This window comes from Callospermophilus lateralis, chromosome 13, assembly GCF_048772815.1.
Source record: "Callospermophilus lateralis isolate mCalLat2 chromosome 13, mCalLat2.hap1, whole genome shotgun sequence".
Classification (NCBI taxonomy): Eukaryota; Metazoa; Chordata; class Mammalia; order Rodentia; family Sciuridae; genus Callospermophilus; species Callospermophilus lateralis.
The window spans coordinates 54,997,116-55,017,285 of record NC_135317.1 but is presented as its reverse complement, the minus strand read 5'-3'; the positions used below and the strand labels follow the sequence as shown (position 1 = coordinate 55,017,285).

The following is a 20,170-nucleotide window of genomic DNA, read 5'->3' as shown; positions in this document are numbered from 1 at the left end:
CTGGTGGCTTGAAGCCACACAATTTCATTAAATGGTAACAAATGTTTTTCCTTGTGGTTTGAATGTAGGTTCTTGGTAGCTTCTCTACCACCAATCTGTACATTGAGAACTCACCTAAAAGGTCCTAGGAATTGTAAGGTCCTATATAATTGTAAGAGATCTGTATTTTACAGAAAACAGTACATATTAACTGTAAAAGAACACACACACACACACACACACACACACACACACACACTGTGGTAACCCCTCCCCCCCAAAAAAGCAAAATACATCTAAAATTCCATTCAGAAAATTAAAATATAATCAGAATTTCATGAGATTTAGTACCCCCCCTTGTCTGAAGTTTTACTTTCCACAGTTTTAGTTACCCATGGTAAACCAGGGTTTAAAAACATTAAATGAAATGTTCAGAAATAAACAATTCACAAGTTTCAAATTGTATGCCATTCTGAGTAGTGTGAAGAACACTTACTCCATCCTCCTCAGTTACGCTTGGGATATGAATCACGCCTTTGTCCAGCATATCCATTCTGTATACTCTGCCCATCCATTAATCACTGTGTAGCCTTCTCAGCTTTCAGATCAACTGCCTTAGTTATTGCAGTATTTGTTTTTAAGTAATCCCTATTTTAACATAAAATATTAAAGTTTCTATCTGGTATTATATCCAGAATTTAAATGCAGCAAAAATATTCAATATGAAATAAAGATTAAGGAAAAAACCCCCAAACAAAGCTTTCATCAACAGCATTATATCCATCAGAATAATGGCCTCAAACCACAAAAATAACGAGGCTGGAAATTTAGTAGTCCCCTCTGGTCATCAAAATGTGTGTGTGTATTTATTCCCACTGGCAACCAATTCTCTGGTAAATCCTTCAGTGGACACTAGCTGAGTATCCTGTCATTCAAATATGAGGCTATCTACTTGTAGATCCCATGAGATCCTGAAAGTTGAGGACTCAGTCCCATCAGATTGCCCCCCACATCAGATACCATTCATGAGTAATAAGTTGTCACTGTGAAAATGACAGGAAAATTACACTGAAAACAATCTTGAAAGAGCTTTTCAAAACAGAGTGTGGAGGTTATTAAAGGGGCAGGATTTATGCATGATTCCAGTTGCTGCCTAGGAATGTGAACTTGGGTCACCTGTGCCCTTTGATTACAGGCAACTGGAATCCACAAGATTGATGTTTCCAGAGGCTCCAAATGAATATCATGATGTCGTCAGACTTTTGTTTTATGGACATATCCATTGTGTTTACACATTCTCTTCTTTATCTTCTATTTGTCATGTACCCCCTGTCTTCAACATTCAATTGTCCATATGACTTTCCATTTTTCCTGCTTTCTTAAGAATACTGATTAAGAGTTATGTGAACCTGTGTGTCTTGAATTGCAATTCCTAAGGACTCAATTTAAGTCCTTTTAAGTTTTACCGTTTGAGTTTGGATTGAGCAACATCTGATCAATCAACTATAAATTAAAATTTCTACACTCCCAACTCCTGTCTGATTAATTTTCTAGGACAGCTCACCAACTTAGCTAAACCACTTACATACATTTACTGTTTTAATATAAAGGGTATTACAAAGGATAAATATAATATCCAGATGGAAGATATGCATAAGGCCAGATAAATAGGAATGGGCACAGAGCTCCATGGCCTATCCATGTACTCCACCCTCCAGGAACTTCTATAAGTTTAGCTAAAAGACAGGTCTCCAAATCCAGTACTCATGAATTTTTATAGAAATTTTATTGGGCATGATTGATTACATCATTGACCATGGGAGTTCAGCTCATCCTTTAGCCCTTCTCTCCTCCTGAGAGACTGGAGTGGTAGATGTGGATATGGAGTGAGGGTTCTAATCACATGGTTGAGTCCCCTGGCAACTAGCCTCCATCCTGAGGTTCTATAGGATCCTCTAGCCATTGGTCAATTCACTAGCATAAAAAAGACACATCTCTTTGGAGATACCAAGAATTGTAGGAATTGTGTGCAAAGAAATAGAGACAAAGACCAAGTGTCTATTTCCCAATATCTCAGGGAGAAAATAGGATTCAACTATATGCTACTTAGAGAGAACTTCCTTTAACTATAAACAGACAAATAGAAAATCAGAAGCAAATAAAAAGATATACCATGCCAACAGTTAGTATGAGAAGACTGAAATAGCTATATTAATATTAGTTAAGATAGATAATAAAACCATAATGTATTACCAGGGACATAGAGGGACCTTTTATATTGATAAAAGAGTTAATTAATTGATGCAAGTTTGTAGGCTCTAAGTAAGTTGAGTTTTACATGTAGAAATCAAAAATCAACAGAATTAAAAAAGATAAGTAAAATTTTTTGAAGTCATTGTTAAGAGATTTTAATGCCTTTTGCTTTGCAGTTAATAGAATCAGACCAAAAAAAAAAAAAAAATCAATGAGATAGGTGAGCCAAACAATACTCTAAACTACCTTAATTGATATTGATAGAACACTAAACCGAATAATGACAGAATATAAATTCAAGTGCAAATGTTATGTTAGTAAGTGTTATGGTTTGAATCTTAAAAGTCCCCCTCACAACTCCTGTTTTGAAGGTATGATCTCCAACCCAGTAGTGTTCAGAGGTGGCGCTTTTGGTAGGTAATTACATTATGAGGGATCTGATTTCATATGTGGATCCATCCATTTGTGGATTCATAGCTTAACGGACTATTGGGAGGTGGAGTCTATTTGGAGAAAGTAGGTTATAGGTGGTATCCCCTTGAAAGGTATATTTTGTTCCTGGCTGCTTCCTCTCTCTGCGTGTGTCTGCAAAAGGTGAGAAGTTTTGTTCTATTACATTCTCCCTGCTAGGATATTTTGCTATGTACAAGTTCAGACGCAGTGGAGTCAGCCAATCGTGGACTGAAATCTTTGAAATTGTGAACCAAAACAAATCTTTCCTCATTTTATTTCTCTCAGGTATTTTGTCACAGCAATGTAAAGCTGACTGCCACAGCAAGATAGTTCATATTCTAGAGGACAAATAACCTGAATAATATTCAAAATATTGAAATTAAACTAAATATGCTATCTGCTCACCAGTAAAATTATTTATAAATCAATGAAATGGAATGCTTGAAAATTCAACAATATACTCATAAATAATCATTAGATCAAGGAAGAAATTATAGGATAAATTGTAAAATATTCTGAAATGAAAGAAAATGAATATATTACACATCAAAATATGCAAGAGGAAGCTAAGATAGTAGTTCATGGGAAATATAGTGCTTGAGATGTCTATAAGAGAAAAGGAGAAAGGCTTCAAATCAATGCTCTGAATTATGAGCCCAGAAATTAGAAAAACAAATTTAACCCAAAGTAAGCAGAAAGAAGGAAATTTTAAAAACCAAAGCTTAAATTAGTAGAGGGGAAAATAGAGAAATTTGACAAAGTCAAATTTTATCCTTTAAAAAGATCCATAAAAGTGATAACCCCCTGGCCAGACAGGTGAAGAAAAAAATAAATAAATCCCCAATGTCAGAAAAGAAACATGAGAAATCATTTCGGGTCCTACTGAGATCAAAAAGATAAATAAGAGAATATTATAAAAAATTTTATACTGAAAATTTTGATAACCTAGATGAAATGAATAAGGTCTTTAAAAAACACAAATTACCAAAACTGACCAAAGAAAAAATAGAAAACTTGAACAGCAAATTTTCAATTGAAAAATTGAATTTGTAATTTAAAATCTTTCTACAATGAAAATTCTAGGTCTTGATTGCTTCACTGGTGAATTCTCTCTTTTTTCTTTTTATTAAAATACTTAAGATAGTAATGCTATCAATCTTGCATAAACTCAGAAAGTAGATGAAGAAATACTTTCCAAGTTATTTTATGAAGCAAGGGTTATCCCAATTTCAAAACCAGACCAAGAGATAACAAGATAACATCAGAACAATCCTTCTTATGAACCCAGTCATAAAAATCCTCAAAATATATTACCAGATTGAATGCAGCAATATATAAAAATGCATAAGACATCATGACCAAGTGGTATTTATCCTGGATAATATAGAATTGATTGAATATCTAAAAATAAATGTATGTACGTCACTATCAATTGAATAAAGGAGAAAAATCATATAATCATTTGGGTCATCTTCAAAGGCAGAGAAAACATGTGACTTTTCAAAATGAAAACTCTTAGGAAACAGAAGGGAATTTCTAACCAGGCATGGTGTTGAATACCTGTAGTACACAGCTACCAGAGGAGGAGGCAGGAGGGTTGCTTGCGTCCAGGAATTTAAGGCCAGACTTAAATTTAACATAGCGAGATCCTGTCTTAAAAAAATAAATGAATAAATAAATAAATAAAGTTTAAAGTTTAAAAAAAGAAAGGAAAAAAGGGATCTTCTTCATCTTACGAGTATGTTATTTTAAAAACAATCTACAGCTACCAATGTGTGTGTGTGTGTGTGTGTGTGTGTGTGTGTGTGTAATACCTATAGGGGCAAAAGAAAAGTCTTCTCTTCACCCTCCAAAGCTTCTCTAAAATAAATTCACAAAAGGCAGATTAATCAGAGAACAAGACACCTACATTTATTAACACACATAAAGAAAAATCCCAGTAGGAGACTCATACAGGAAGTATGATCTCTCCAAGAGCCAGATGGAAGAGGCTGAAATAACTTCCAGATTGACAGAAAGGAAGAAGGGTGTGGATAGGGAGAGGACAGGGTATCTTGGGACAAGTTCTGAGAAGGTTGAGGGGAGGAACACATGGGTGAACAAAGATTGTTCCATTATGTAGATAAGGCCTCTTAGTTAATTTCCCTGCACAGTCCTTAGTAAGAAAGATGAAAAGCCCGCCTTGTGGGGGTGGGGGTGCTGGGGTTGGAGACTTTCAGTCTCTTTCTCATGTGGCAATCTTTCCTGGTTATTCAATAAAAATTTCTAGGGAGGAGGTTAGGCCAGTGGCGTTTCTTTTAGAAGAAGCTATCTTTCTAAGTCAGATAAGGGAATTTCAGAGATAGAGACAGAGAGAGGGAGGGAGGGAGGGAGGGAGAGGGGAGAGAGAGAAAGAGAGAGAGAGAGAGAGGCAGAGAGAGGCAGAGAGAGGCAGAGACAGAGAGAGACCCTCCCTGAGTTTAGTGGGGAGAAAGCAGATAAGGATAGAGTGAGCTTGACTCTGACATAGATTGTAAGGCTACTGAGTATGTCAAAATGCTGGTCTTTGGGGCATCATTTTCTGGGCCCCAACCTATCTTAAAATTTTTAAAAATATACATATTTAAGTAATTGGGCAAAAACTTAATCACACAAACCTGCTTTGACTTATCGCTTAAGTCAGTGAGAAATTTATTTTACCTTTGATGTTATAATGATGAATAAATGGGATAATTAATATACCTGCCACCAAATAATAGCTCAATGCACATAAGCTATGTTGATAAAAGGAGGCTGGCAGGAGAGGTAGAATGCACATTGCAGAGAGAGCAAGCAGCCTGTGCAGAGGCAAACGGGTATTCAGTCTGGAGGAAACATGGAAGAGGGAAAAGAAGAGCTAGATCATGGAAGGAGCTAGATCGTGGAAGACCTCTATCTGTCACATTAATGAGTTTAGATTTTATTTTGAAGTCCCTGGGAATATTAAAGGGGTAACACAATGTAGTACTTCATTAGGTTTTGGAGCCAAGATGGATTTGAATCCTGGCTTTGTAACCAAATGCAATGGGTTTGCTCCCTTGGCAAATGAAAGCCAATGAGTACAACCAAGAGATAAAAGTGCAGAGAAGTTTGTTACTTATGACAAGTAAGGTGCACAGTGGAGAGGATTCTCAAAGTAGGGCCTCCCCAAAAAAGGAAAGCAAGGGACTATAATTGGGGAAACTTATATATTCATGTAGGAAACACTCATGATCACATGCAGAAGCAGACACATTCTGAGCATGCTCTGTTCAAGGTTATACATCCTATGTTTTTAAAAAAAATGGCAGATAGGAACATTTCTGGGTGGAGAATTTACTATTATAACAAACAAATTATAATAGGTCACTTAAACAATTTTCCTTGTAAGGTTCTCTGGAGGGTCTTATTTGAAACAAACAAAAGACCCCAACTAAGAAGGACCATTAACAGACATTTAAAGGGTAGCAGCTCCCTTTCAAGCCTACCAGTATGGGAGATTGCCCCTTATAGTACCTGTGTAACTGCTAACAGTTTTATCACTTAACTGTGAAACTTGGGAAAGTTCCAGAAGTACTCAGTAGTTCATTCATTTATCAAAAGGAAATAGTTTCACTTGACTGTTATGAGGATTAAGAAAGTGATGTGTTTTCCACGTTCTCTAGCACATAATAGTGTGATTAAACTTGTCCTTTGGGATGTGATGTAACAGTGGTCTGCTTTATGCTCTGAATATAACCCTGGCTGCTCTGCCACTGCAGTTTATTCTTAAAATGGACATGTTTCTTTCTTTTCCTCTCTCCCTGCTCCTCTGTAATCTCTCCCCCTCCCTAATCTCAGGGGAAACAGGGTTGCCTTTCTCTCCCTTCCAAGGAAGAGTAATCTGTCCCTGAGTACACACCCACCATAGGAACAAACTGATCCAGATTTTGGGGATGGCACCAGGAGATCTCAGAAATGACTATCTCCCAAACTAACAAGTGAATTACAACTCCAGACAGAGAACACGTGGAATGTAGACTTGGAATCACCTCTATAAAAGTCCCTGTTCCTGTTGATGGGCAGAAAACAGCCTTTGGGACAGGAGTGTTTCTCCTTTGCTAGCAAAGAAATAAAACGTTTTCTCAAAACCATGTCTTTGTTATTGTATTGGACAAGGACCAACCTTTTGATACCATGGAGAGTGGTTTGTAGGCAACTGGCAGCAGGGAGCCCCGTAGAGAACAATAGGAAGTAGGTCCATCCTTTCTATGTTTAAGTCTATTTATTTGTTTTTGGTGCTGGGAATTGAACCTAGGGCCTTGCTGATGCTAAGCATATGCCACACCCTCAGCCCCCAATGAGTTAATTCTCATCTAAGATATCTGAGCAGGCAAATTTGCATTTTAAATTTGGATTGATTTTTCACTGGCAGCTATGGAAGAGATTTTTTCCAGTTAAAATTTCTAGCACTGGTAGAAATATAGCAGTGGGAAAATTTAAGCCAAGTACCATGTATTTGTTGGCTAGGTCTACAGTAACAAAATTCCACAGGTAGAGTAATTTAAACAATGAATATTTATTGTTTCACTGTTCTGGAAACTGGAGTTTGATATCAAGGTATCAGCAAGGTTGGACCCTCCTGAGCGCTGTGAGGGACAAGCTGTCCCATGATTCTCTCTTAGCTTCTGGTGGCTGCTGGCCATCTTCAGCATTCCTTAGTTTGTATAAGTGTCACCCTGATCTCTGCCTTCCTCTTCCTTTATCTCTTCACATGGTTTTCTCTTTGTGGGTATCGTTGGGTCCAAATTTCCCATTTTTAATAAATATACCAGTCATATTGGATTAGAGGTCCACCCTACTGATCTCATTTTAATTGATTCCTTCTGCAACAACCCCATTTCCAAATCAGTTCACATTTTAAAGTATTGGAGGTTATAATTTCAATGTATGAGTGACAGAGGGCACCATTTAGCTCTTAGCACTGTATGTAGGGCGTATAATGTGGCTGATATGTTGAGGTCAAAGTGAGACCAGAAAGAGAGACTTTGGCAAGCTTTTTAATAAAATACTAATACTACTGATAATAATAATAATTATGATTATGTCAAAGATTGTTGGAGCAATTGTGTCATTCCAGATACTATCCTCTTGCCTCATGTATATTAAAATAGTTAATTCTCATCTTTTCTTTCTTTTTTGGTGCTGGGAATTGAACCCAAAGCCCTGCACATTTAAGCTTGCCCTCTACCACTGAGCTACATTCATATGCCCCTATTTTCAATTCTTCTCATTTTTTATACTTGTGGAAACTGAGGCACAAGGAGCCTAATTTGCTCAGCTTTGAGACTTTCTTAAAATGTCTCCAAAAGAAATTTTCTTTTTCTTAGAGGAAAACGTTAAAGTCACATTTTCCATGGTGCAGGGAAGCTGGCTCAATAGGACTCCTCATTAACCAGCCTGAATTGTTTTCTTTTTTCCTGTCCTGAAAGAAGACTGGTTAGGGAGCTTTGAGTCAAGATTGAGTCATAGCTGCGGTATGTTCTGCAGCCAGAACACAAACTTTGTTTTTTAAGCCACCAAGGAAATGTCTCAATAAAATAAATGACCTCTAGTCATCTCTGATGCATGAGTTTTTTTGAAGTGTTCACTTTCAAATATTATTCTGTTTGCCAGAGTTTGAACAACTGAATATTCTCTACACTTGGAGGTAGCTTTGTACTGTTTCCTGTCTGTTCTGTGGCACCACTCTTTGAATGCATTCTCAAAAGTTAATAAAGATTTACTAAAATTCCCAAAACTGGGCAAACCAGATCAGCGGGCCTCAGTGTGAGAGGAAGAAGCGGGAGAGACTCACATGGGAGATTATTCATCTCTGATTATTGATATGAAAGCTATGGTTTTGTAAACATTGCCTCGGGTCTTTCTGAGTTGCTCCTAAAATCCAAAAGGTCCAAACAGGCCTGAGGACAGAAAAAAAATCCAGAGAAAGAAGAGGAAGTTCAAAATCCTCTCTGTTAATATTTTTTTTAGTTTTTCCAGACCCAGGAACATTAATTACATAGAGATGCTAATGATAAATGACACTATTTTTATTAATATGTTTTTGTTTTGTTTCTTTGCAATTCTGTGATCCATCTCAGGGCCTCATGGATGCTAGGGAAGTGCTTTACTACCGAGCTATAACCCTATCCTTGACACTTTTAAAATAAAGAGATTGATATTCCTTCCTGGAATGTAGACTAAGCCATCAAACAGGGCAATCTCAGTGATCATGGAATTGTAGATGGTCCATCAACCCCTCCCTGTGTGTTAAGCAAACAGCAGTGATCTATGAAGGTCACAGAGTTTCTTCCTGTGAATCAGACCTTATAATTTTCTTCGTATTGAATGTCTATGATTACATCTCACAGGAAGGTAAAGAGGTGCAAACAATAAAAGGTGAGGAGTAAGAAACTCTTTTTTAAAAAATAGTTCTATATAGTTTTTTTTTTTTCCATTAGAATATTGTCAGAGCACATCTAGAGCTGGGGCACAAAATGTAAGGGTCTGGCAAAACGTCGGAGGAAGAGACCACCAAGAGACTGACTCATGCAATTGCAGAAGGGGGTTTACTGGGGATCCATTCCAACGCGTTGGGGCTCCCGGCCCACTCAAGAAGGGCGAGCAGCCAAGAGCCCAGAGCAGAGGTCAAGCAGTGCTTAAGTACACTTTTTGAGGAGGGCGGGGGCTATGCATACATCAGAACAAATCATCATGAGGTTCGGGAAAATTGAACAACAACTCTGAGACATGATTGGTACATTCATTGGCGGGAACAGATGGGGCAGGGGTGATTGGCTACTCCTAAGCGGGGTACACATTCAAACTGATTGGTTTGGGCCCTGTATGCCCTAGGCTATGAATCAGCAAAATAGCCAGTAGGGCTTTGTCTTAACTGCCTCAGGGTGTAGCAGAGGAATTTAAAGAAACTTTACCCTTTCAAAATGAACCTTTCCAGGAATTTAGAAATCAGGTAAACCCTTGATACATTTGAATTTACTTGGCTTATATACTGGCCTAGAAAGGCAAGTATAAATTTTCTGAGGACATGTAGGCTGAACTTCACTACATCTACTTATTTATTTTAAAAATGTATTTATTTATTTAAATTAGGTATATATGACAGCAGAATGCATTTTGATTCATTGTACACAATTGCAGCATAACTTTTCATTTCTCTGGTTGTACATGATATAGTGTCACACCATATGTGCAGTCATACATGTACCAAGGGTAATGATGTCCATCTGATTTCACTATCTTTCCTGCCCTCATTCCTCCTCCTTTCCTTTGCCCAGTTGAAGTTCCTCCCATGCCCCTCCCCACAATTATGAGTTAGCATCCACTTACCAGAGAGAATATTTGATATAAAATATTGGCTTACTTTGCTTAACATGATATTCTCCAACTGCATCCATTTACCTGAAAATGCCATGATTTTTTTCTTTTTTAATGCTGAGTAATATTCCATTGTGTATATATGCCACAGTTTCTTTATCCATTCATCTATTGAAGGTCATCTAGATTGGTCCCACAGTTTAGCTCCCACAGTTCATTCCCCCCACCACCTGGGAACCTAAGCCTAACCCTCTTCCATCTTGAGTCACTCAGTCATCACCATAACCTTCCCCACACAGTAACCCCTAACTTTTTGACAACAGACAGGTCCTTAGAAGCAGCTGCATCTCAGAGCAGGCATCCCAAAGAGAGTGTGAGGCCCAACCTTTTAGCCCCATCTCTATAAGACATTACTTCCATCTTGGAGCACCTTAACTATTAGGTCGAGTTACCTGGGCTATTGCCCCCCCACCCCAACTTTAGATGCAGTAGTGTACATTGAGGGACACCAGCAGGGTTTAAAGCCCAACATTTAGAAGGTGACGTACAGATTAGTCTGCACGGGTACTACAAGAATATAGGGTAGAAACTGTAATATCTAAGATCCACACTGCAAGAAAGGAAGACACATAGACAACATGAAAAAAAAGGGGGCAGGGAGGAAAGTGCCCCAAACAAACCAGGACACTATAATAACAGAACTCATGGACAGTGAAGTTGATGAAATGTCGGAGAAGGAGTTCAGAAGGTTCATAATTAAAATAATCTGTGAATGACCTAAATGAGCAAATACAGAGAAAAATTGATCACTCCAACAATGAGATAAGAGAGGAAATACAGGTAGCAAAAGATTACTTCAAGAGAGAGAGAGAGACTCTGTAAAAAACAAAAAAACAAAAAAATCAGTCAGAAATCCTTAAAATAAAGGATATAATAAACCAATTTTTAAAAAATCAGTAGAAAGCATAACCAACAGACCAGATCACTTGGAAGAAAGAACGTCAGATAAAGAAGACAAAGTATACAATCTGGAAAACAAAGTTGATCACACAGTAAAGATAGTAAGAAACCATGAACAAAACATCCAAGAATTATGGGACAGCCTCAAAAGACCAAATCTAAGAGTTACTGGGACAGAAGAAGGCACAGAGTTTCAAACCAAAGGAATGCACAATCTCTTCAATGAGCTAATATCAGAAAATTTCCCAAGCATGAAGAACGAATTGGAAAACCAAATACAGGACACCAAATGTACAAAATTACCACAGATCTACACCAAGGCACATTAGAATGAAAATACCTAGCACACAGAATAAGGATAGAAATCTTAAGAATCACAAGAGGGAGTAATAAGATCACATATAGGGGGAGTCCAATTGGTATCTCAGCATATTTTTTAACACAGACCCTCAAAGCCAGGAAATCGTGGAACAACATATATCAAGCTCTGAAAGAAAATGGATGCCAACCAAGAATCTTATACCCAGCAAAACTAATATATTTGATGATGAAATAAAAACCTTTCATGATAAACAAAAGTTAAAAGAATTTACAACTTGAAAGCCTGCACTACAGAACATCCTCAGCAAAATATTCCATGAAGAGGAAATAAAAAACAATGATGAAAATCAGCAGAGGGAGGTATTACACTAAAGGAAAATCTAATCAGAGGATCTTCTATTATAGAATCATATCGTCAGCAAGTAGTGCTAATTTAAGTTCTTCTTTTCCTAAACATATCTCTTTAATTTCCTTCATCTGTCTAATTGCTCTGGACAGTGTTTCAAGAATTATGTTGAATAGAAGTGGTAAGAGAGGGCATCCCTGTCTTGTTCCAGTTTTTAGAGGGAATGCCTTCAATTTTTCTCCATTTAGAATGATGTTGGCCTGAGACTTAGTGTAGATAGCCTTTACGATGTTGAGATATGTTCCTGTTATCCCTAGTTTTTCTAGTGTTTTCAACATGAAGGGGTGCTGTATTTTTGTCAAATCTTTTTCTGCATCTATTGAGATGATCATATGATTCTTATCTTTGAGTCTATTGATGTGGTGAATTACATTTATTGATTTCCGTATGTTGAACCAACCTTGCATCCCTGGGATGAATCCCACTTAATCATGGTGCACAATCTTTTTGATATGTGTTTGTATTCTATTTGCCAGAATTTTATTGAGAATTTTTGCATCTATGTTCATTAGAGATATTGGTCTGAAGGTTTCTTTTTTGATGTGTCTTTGCCTGGTTTGGGGATCAGGGTGATATTGGCTTCATAGAATGAATTTGGAAGTGCTGCCTCTTTTTCTATTTCCTGAAATAAATTAAAGAGTATTGGTATTAGTTCTTCTTTAAAGGTCTTGTAGAACTTGGCTGTGTATCCATTTGATCCTGGGCTTTTCTTGGTTGGTAGACTTCTGATGGTATCTTCTCTTTCATCACTTGATATTGGTTTGTTTAAATTGTGTATATCTTCCTGATTCAATCTGAGCAGATTGTATGACTTAAGAAATTTGTTGGTGCCTTCAATGTCTTCTATTTTATTGGAATATAAGTTTTCAAAATAATTTCTAATTATCCTCTATATTTTTATATTGTCTGTTGTGATATTACTTACCTTTTTCATCATGTATGCTGGTAATTTGAGTTTTCTCTCTCCTCTTTGTTAGTATGGCTAAGGATCTGTCAATTTTATTTATTTTTTAAAAGAACCAACTTTTGTTTTTTTCAATTGTTTCTTTTTTTCGATTTCATTGATTTCAACTCTAATTTTAATTATTTCTTGCCTTCTACTGCTTAAGTAGCAGGATATAAAATCAACTGTATATCAGTGACAAATGCTTTGAAAAGAAAATGAGGAAAACTACCCCATTTACAATAACCTCAAAAAAAAAAAAAAAGATACTTGAGAATCAACTTAATGAAAGAGGTGAAAGAGCTATATAATGAAAACTACAGAACCCTAAAAAAAGAAATAAAAGAAGACCTTAGAAGATGGAAAGATCTACCTTGCTCTTGGATAGGCAGAATTAATATTATCAATATGACCACACTACCAAAAGCACTATACAGATTTAATGCAATTTTGATCAAAATCCCAATGGCATTCCTCATAGAAATAGAAAAAGCAATCATGAAATTAATCTGGAAAAATAAGAGACCCAGAATAGCTAAAGAAATCCTTAGCAGGAAGAGTGAAGCAGGTGGCATCACTTTTTGAATTCTTTCTATACCCTAGAGATTAGTGCTCTATCTGATGTGTGAGGGGTAAAAATTTGCTTCTAGGGTATAGGCTCTCTGTTCACCTCACAGACTGTTTCTTTTGGCTGAGAAGAAATGTTTTAGTTTGATTCCTTCACATTTATTGATTCTTGGTTTTAATTTTTGTACTAAGGAAGTTGGGGCCTAATCCCACATGATGGAGATTAGGGCCTACTTTTTCTTCTATTAGGCACAGGGTCTCTGGTCTAATTCCTAGGTCCTTCATCCACTTTGAGTTGATTTTGGACATAGTGAGAGATAGGGGTTTAGTTTTATTTTGCTGCATATGGATTTCCAGTTTTCCCAGCACTATTTGTTAAAGAGGCTATCTTTTCCCCAATGTATGTTTTTGGAGCCTTTGTCTAGTATGAGATAACTGTATTTATGTGGGTTTATCTCTGTGTCTTCTATTTTGTACCTTTGGTCTACAGGTCTATTTTGGTGCCAATACCATGCTGCTCTTGTTACTATAGCTTTGTAGTATAGTTTAAGGTCTGGTATTGTAATGTCTTCTACTGCAATCTTCTTGCTAAGGTTTGCTTTGGCTATTCTGGGTCTCTTATTTTTCCAGATGAATTTCATGATTACTTTTTCTATTTCTATGAGAAATAACATTGGGATATTGATTGGATTTGCATTGAATCTGTATAGTGCTTTGGATAGTATAGCCATTTTGACAATATTAATTTTGCCTATCCAAGAGCATGGGAGATCTTTCCATCTTCTAAGGTCTTCTTCAATTTCTTTTTTAGTGTTCTGTAGCTTTCATTATAGAAAATTACAGAGTCTTGCCTCTTTTGTTAAGTTGATTCCCAATAATTTTATTTTTTAGAGACTATTGTGAATGGGGTAGTTTTCCTAATTTCTCTTACAGAGGATTCATGACTGATATATAAAAATGCATTTGATTTATGGGTATTGATTTTAAATCCTGCTACTTTCCTGAATTCATTTAATAATTCTACAAGTTTTCTGGGAGTTTTTTTTTTTTTTTTTTGGACCTTCATAGAATCATGTCGTCAACAAAAAATGATAGTTATTTATATATTTAGAGATGGAGTCTCTGTGTTGCCCAGGTTGGCCTCCAACTCCTGGGCTCAATGGAGCCTCCTACCTCGGGTGCCTGGAACTACAGGCCTATACCATCCTGCCCAGCTCTTAATGTTTCTTTTGTAGTGCTTTTATCTACCCACCTCACTGAATCAGGACCCTGCTGGAGAAGCATCAGTCCTAAAGCCAGAAAGTACTGAGCCAGAAAGAAAGACTGGAGGACTACAGAGCTCCTGGGAGTTAGTATCAGGATCCACATGTCACTTTGAAGTTCACTTTTGTGAGAAGGATAGCTGCTTGGTTTAGATGACCAAGTGAAAAGACAGCTATGTTAATTCTCAAAAAGAAGGTGGGTTAACTAATTATTTTCTTCAGTGAGCCAAATGTCCCACTATTGTTTATAACAGGATATGCTTTAATTTTATTATATGATTATATCACAGAAAATGAGAGAGACTTTTAATACTATTAAATCTGTTAATCCTAAAAACTTTTTTTTTTTTAATTCGTTTTGTTTTATTTTGCAGATTAGGGATGGAGTCCAGGGCTTCACTCTTGTTAGGTAAGTGCTCTACTCCTGAGCTGTGTCCCCAGTCTCCCATCCTGAAATTGTTGTACACTGTTTTATTATTGTACTTTTGATACCGGTCTTGGAGATCAGCATCAGGTCCTGATCAGGTTGCCTTGGTGTTGAAGATTAAACTCCCAAGAAACACTGAGACCAAAGTAGAAAGCAAGTTTTATTTAAGAAAGAGACAGAGGTAGCAGACTTATCTGTAGAGAAGGGGGCCCAATCATACCCCACTTGAATCAAATGTATGATATGTCAATATCATTGTAATGTTTTGAGCAACTGATAAAAAAATTTTTTTAAAAAAGAGAAGGGGGCCCAAAGCTAGGTGCCTGTGGGTATGGGTGTGTCTTACTCTTTTAGAGTCCTCTGAATCGACCCCCCTTCTGTTTCTTGTCCTCCTACATGCCTAAGGGCAGGAAGGAGCAGCACAGGGGGTAATTCTTATGTTGAGAAGTGTGATCCCTGGAAAGGTTAGCTGTTACCAGCCTGCTGTTTTTTCTTTGATAACCAGCCCTCATCCTCTGGATCCCCTTCATTCATTACCTACACTACTGCCAGGCCTTCGCCCCCTGCCTCAGTTTGCTGAGAAATGTGATGTATCCTGTCCCCTTGGGCCAGACAGGACTGCAGGCAGATTGCTTTTTTGGCAAAGAAAGCACGTGAGGAGTCAGTACAGTGGGCTCATTTTATAGAATTATTCTCTTAACCTTGTGTTCCCACCATCCTCATCTATTTATCCCTTTACACTTTTATAGGACAAGTTCTCCTTGTTACCATGTTGAGACATTATTTGTTGCCCTGAGAGACCATGAGCACTCGTACCTTGGGATGGTCTAGTGGTACATCAGGACCTACAAAGCATCGTTGGAGTGTGTCTTATTTTTGCTTTTTTTTGACCATGGCCAATGGATCCTTCTGCCAGATATCACCAAAGAGAGTAAATTAGTCACAGTGGAGGCTTATTCAACCTTTTAAAATTCTAAAACCACAGGTTGATATTAACATTATCCATTTCTCATTAGAAATCAACATGGTGACTCTATCATGGCTCACTCCTACTCCTGTGGGATGCAAATGAGGACTTGCTCATTGTAAGCAGTCATTTGCACTTTGTCTTAGTTGACTGCCAAGGCAATTCTATTGGTCTATTTTGGCATATAAACTCCATTTGAAATTTATTTTTATTTAATCGGGCAGTCCAATTTTGTGTGGCTCACTCAGTTTTAGCTTCCTCTTTGTTACTTCTCCTTCTATAGTCTTTGGGCTCAATGATCCCCCCTCCCCCCTTTTTTTGGTACCAGGGATTGAACTCAGGGGCATTCAACCGCTGAGCCATATCCCCAGCCCTATTTTGTATTTTATTTAGAGAAATGGTCTCACTGATTTGCTTAGTGCCTCGCTTTTGCTGAGGCTGGCTTTGAACTCCTGCCTCAGCCTCCTGAGCCCAGCTGCTGGGATTACAGGCATGTACCACTGGCCCTACTCTCTGAGCCTTTCTGATATGGTTATTGACAGCCACATTGCTGGTCCTCCTCACCTTGCAAGTCACTTTGCGTAACCAGTGTTCACTTGAAAATACAATTCAGTTGCCAGATAAATACAGAATGGCATAATATTTGGGATATACCTACGCTAAAAATTATTAGTTGCTTATCTGACATTCATATTTAACCTTCAGCACCTGTATTTTTATTTACTACACCAAACCACCCAAAAATAAAATGGCAGGGGCCTGTGTACAACTCACCACCTGATCTTCCTTTCTACCTTTAAGAACATTGGTAGAGAACTAAGGTTGTAGTTCAGTGGTAGAGCACTTGCCTAACATGTGTGAAGCCCTGGGTTTAATTCGCAGCATCACAGAAAAGAAAAAAAAAAAATGGGGAAGGGAGAAATAGCAAGATAAACCTGAAGAGATTATGACACTGGGAGTATTTACAATAAAATTTAATTTTGTCTATCAATAATCAATATCAAGTCTATAAAATACATAAGAGCGTTATTCTTTTTTTGGGTGGGGGGAGTCTTAGGAATTGTAGTTTAAGAGATGGAGACTTGGGTAAAACCCAAAGAGTGTTCTGAAGAGGGAATAAGAGGCTAAGTTTTAAGACAGCAACACCCTACATTGACTGGAGCAGGCAATGTTAAAATGCATGAGTCCATATCTAATCTGTCAACCTGTAGTTACAAGTGCAAAGTGAAAAATTAGCATTCCATCTGGCCTGGCTCCAAACTAGTCTAAGTGCAACCTGTCAGATGATTTCTAGGCTCCATTTTACTGTGAACAAAGTAATTTTATCCATGATTTCACAATTGAAAAATTGATTTATTTTTCTTCTGACTTAAAAGCAATATTACAAACGTAACAAAACAAACAGAACCCTCAAACCTTTTCTTTGGGATTTTCTACCCCCAGGCTAATGTTAATTGCTACGGAATACACTTGAGTCAGCCTAACTATGTGCCTGGATTCCTGTGGGCCATAAATGAACCATACACACATCACTTAGTCTTGATGAAAATCTGACTAATGCATTTGGTATTTAAGGTCCTAAAGTTAAATAATTATGTCATGAATGAAGTGATATAATTGAAAATTAAATAATTACATATCTCATGGGTTTAGCTTGAACCTGGGACAGGTCCTTTTTATTCACAAAGAAGTGGCCGGCCCAGCTTTAGAAACCAAGCAACATCGACACTCATGTGAAACCATAGGCCAGATTCCTTTGTGGCAAAGACTTCCTGTGAAGAATATCTTCAAAGCCTAGTAAATGATCCTTCTGTATTGCATAATGCTTTCTAATAAATACCCTGTGTGGGAAGGAATGATCCCTGCACACAAAACTATGTGTGTGTGTGTGTGTGTGTGTGTGTGTGTGTGTGCGTGCGTGTGTGTGTGTGTTGCTGGGGATTGAATTCTTATGCATGTTAAGCATATACTCTACAACTGAGCTACACTCCCAGCCCCCAACAAAACTCTTAAAAGAGTTTTAAGAAATGAATCAGAATGACTGAAGTGTGAGGTTCATTCACTTTTCACCTACTTTCAGAACCATGTGTGGCAACTAACTTATCAAGAGATAAGCCTATGTGTGTACAAAGGTGAAATGCTAAAGTTAAGGTAGTGTCCTATGATTCTTCCGGAATCCTGATGGGTAGAGTTGTCTGACAATCTCTCTTAAGTATTTCTAATCAAAATTATTAATCTTCTGTATCTGGAAATTCCAGATCCTGTTCTTAAATAAGTCTGAGAAATTTATCACTTAGATTAGTGCATCTGTCTCTAGAAAAATGATCCAGAAGGAAAGGATACTCCCATTTTCTTTCTTTGTCTTCTGGACCCAAAACAAATCTCTGTTATAGTTGGGATCTAAACTGTCTTCCCAAAAGGTCATGCATGGAAGACTTGGTCCCTAGTGCAGCAATGTTTAGAGGTGGGACTTTTGGAAATGACTGGATCATGAAGGCTCTAACCTCATTAGTGGTTTAATCCATTTTGATGGATTAATAACTTGAATGGTCTACTGGAAGGTGGTGTAGGCAGGTAGGATATGGTTGGAGAAAGTAGGTCACTGGGGGTTGTGCCCTTGGGAACTATATCTTGTTCCTGGGCCCTTTCTTTCTCTTTCTGCTTCTCAGCTGCCAGGAGCTGAATAGCTTTCTCCATCATGCCCTTCTGCCATGATGTCCTGCCTTACTTAGATCCAGAGCAATGGACTCAGCCAACTATAGACCAAACCCTCTGAAATAATGAGCCAAAATAATTTTTCTTCCTCTAAGTTGTTTTTCTCAAGTATTTGTCACAATGATGAAAATCTGACTAATGCAGTTGGTATTTAATCTTCTTCTTGGGGTAGCCTGAATCCAATGAGTGCTCATTGCAGGGGCAGGAAGGCATTATGACAATTCTGTAAAACTATCTAATAAACAGAGTGTCCCATGGAATCAGCTGAAGCCTTTGGTGGAACTGTAACACCATTCAACTTCTGATCATTTCCTGCCCTTTCTTCAGGCATATTAATAATAAACTTCCTGCATGCTAATCTCCAACTCAGAATCATTCCCCAGGGAATCAACCTGTAACTTTGACATGAGGAATAGTTCAAGAAGGCAGATGCTAAGATGGGATTCTGCAATTGAGTCTCTTGCTACTGGTAAATGGGGTACAGCTTAGCCTTGGTCAAGGTAGCAGAGCAATTGTCAAAACTTGTGCCAGTAATGAATTTGTATTGTATTTAAATAGAAGAAATACATTCCCTATGTATATGACTCTGGAAAAATATTGGCATAATAGGAATTAGAAGGACAATGGAATTGGATTGGATGACTGTTGCAATGAGCAATAGATACTTTGAAAAATGAAAACTTGACAAGTGATTGCACAAACTACAAGCTAGGTATGGAAGTCAGAGGTATTTTGGAAGCATAAAAAAAAGAATGCCTATCTCTAGTAGCCAAAAGGCAGAAAAAGTTGAGGGATTAGGATCAATATTTAATAGCAAAAGTAGCAGAATTTTAGAAAGGGTTTAACTCTAAACCAAGAAATCTTGGCTGTGCCCCAGTCATGGCTCCAATTAGTAAAGGCTGTGTGTTAGTCAGCTTTGTGTTACTTTTACCAAAATACCTGACAAGAACAATTTAGAGGAAGAAAAATTTATTTTCACTCATGGTTTCAGAAGTCGAGTCCACGGTTGGTCTACTATTCTCTGAGCCTGAGGTGAGGCAGAACATCATGGCAGAAGGTATCAAGCTCAGACCCAGCACTACAGCTGTGAAGTAGGGGGAGGGAAAGGGACAAGATAAAGTTCCCAAGGACATGCCCCTGCAGTGACATACTTCCTGTAGCCATATCCCACCTGCCTACAATTACCACCAATAGTCCATTCAAATTATCAATCCATCAAATGGATTAATCCTCTGATTAGGTTACAGCTCTCATAATCTAATCAATTTACCTTTGAACATTCTGCATTGCCTCACACATGAATGTTTAGAGGATATCTCATTTGCAGACCACAACAGGATGGAATCTGGGGATATGAAATTGGAACATTTGGGTTGACACATTTCAAAATGCTGATTCCCCAGAACCCCCCGAGCCTCAAGAATTGGCTTCTTCCTCCACATTAGAAACTAGCACTCACCCACTGTTTTTTAAGATAGTGCAGTAGCCCTATCCCTGTAAGACAGCAGGACCCTCATCAGGGTCTGCCTTTGCCCACCCTCTTGACCATTAGACCAATAAC

The 20,170-nt window shown here is 37.7% G+C and overlaps 1 pseudogene; it reads right to left on the bottom strand.

Moving 5' to 3' along the window:
- LOC143412069 (TBC1 domain family member 1 pseudogene) overlaps positions 1-20,170 on the bottom strand; it is an 89,951-nt pseudogene that overhangs the window by 44,174 nt on the left and 25,607 nt on the right.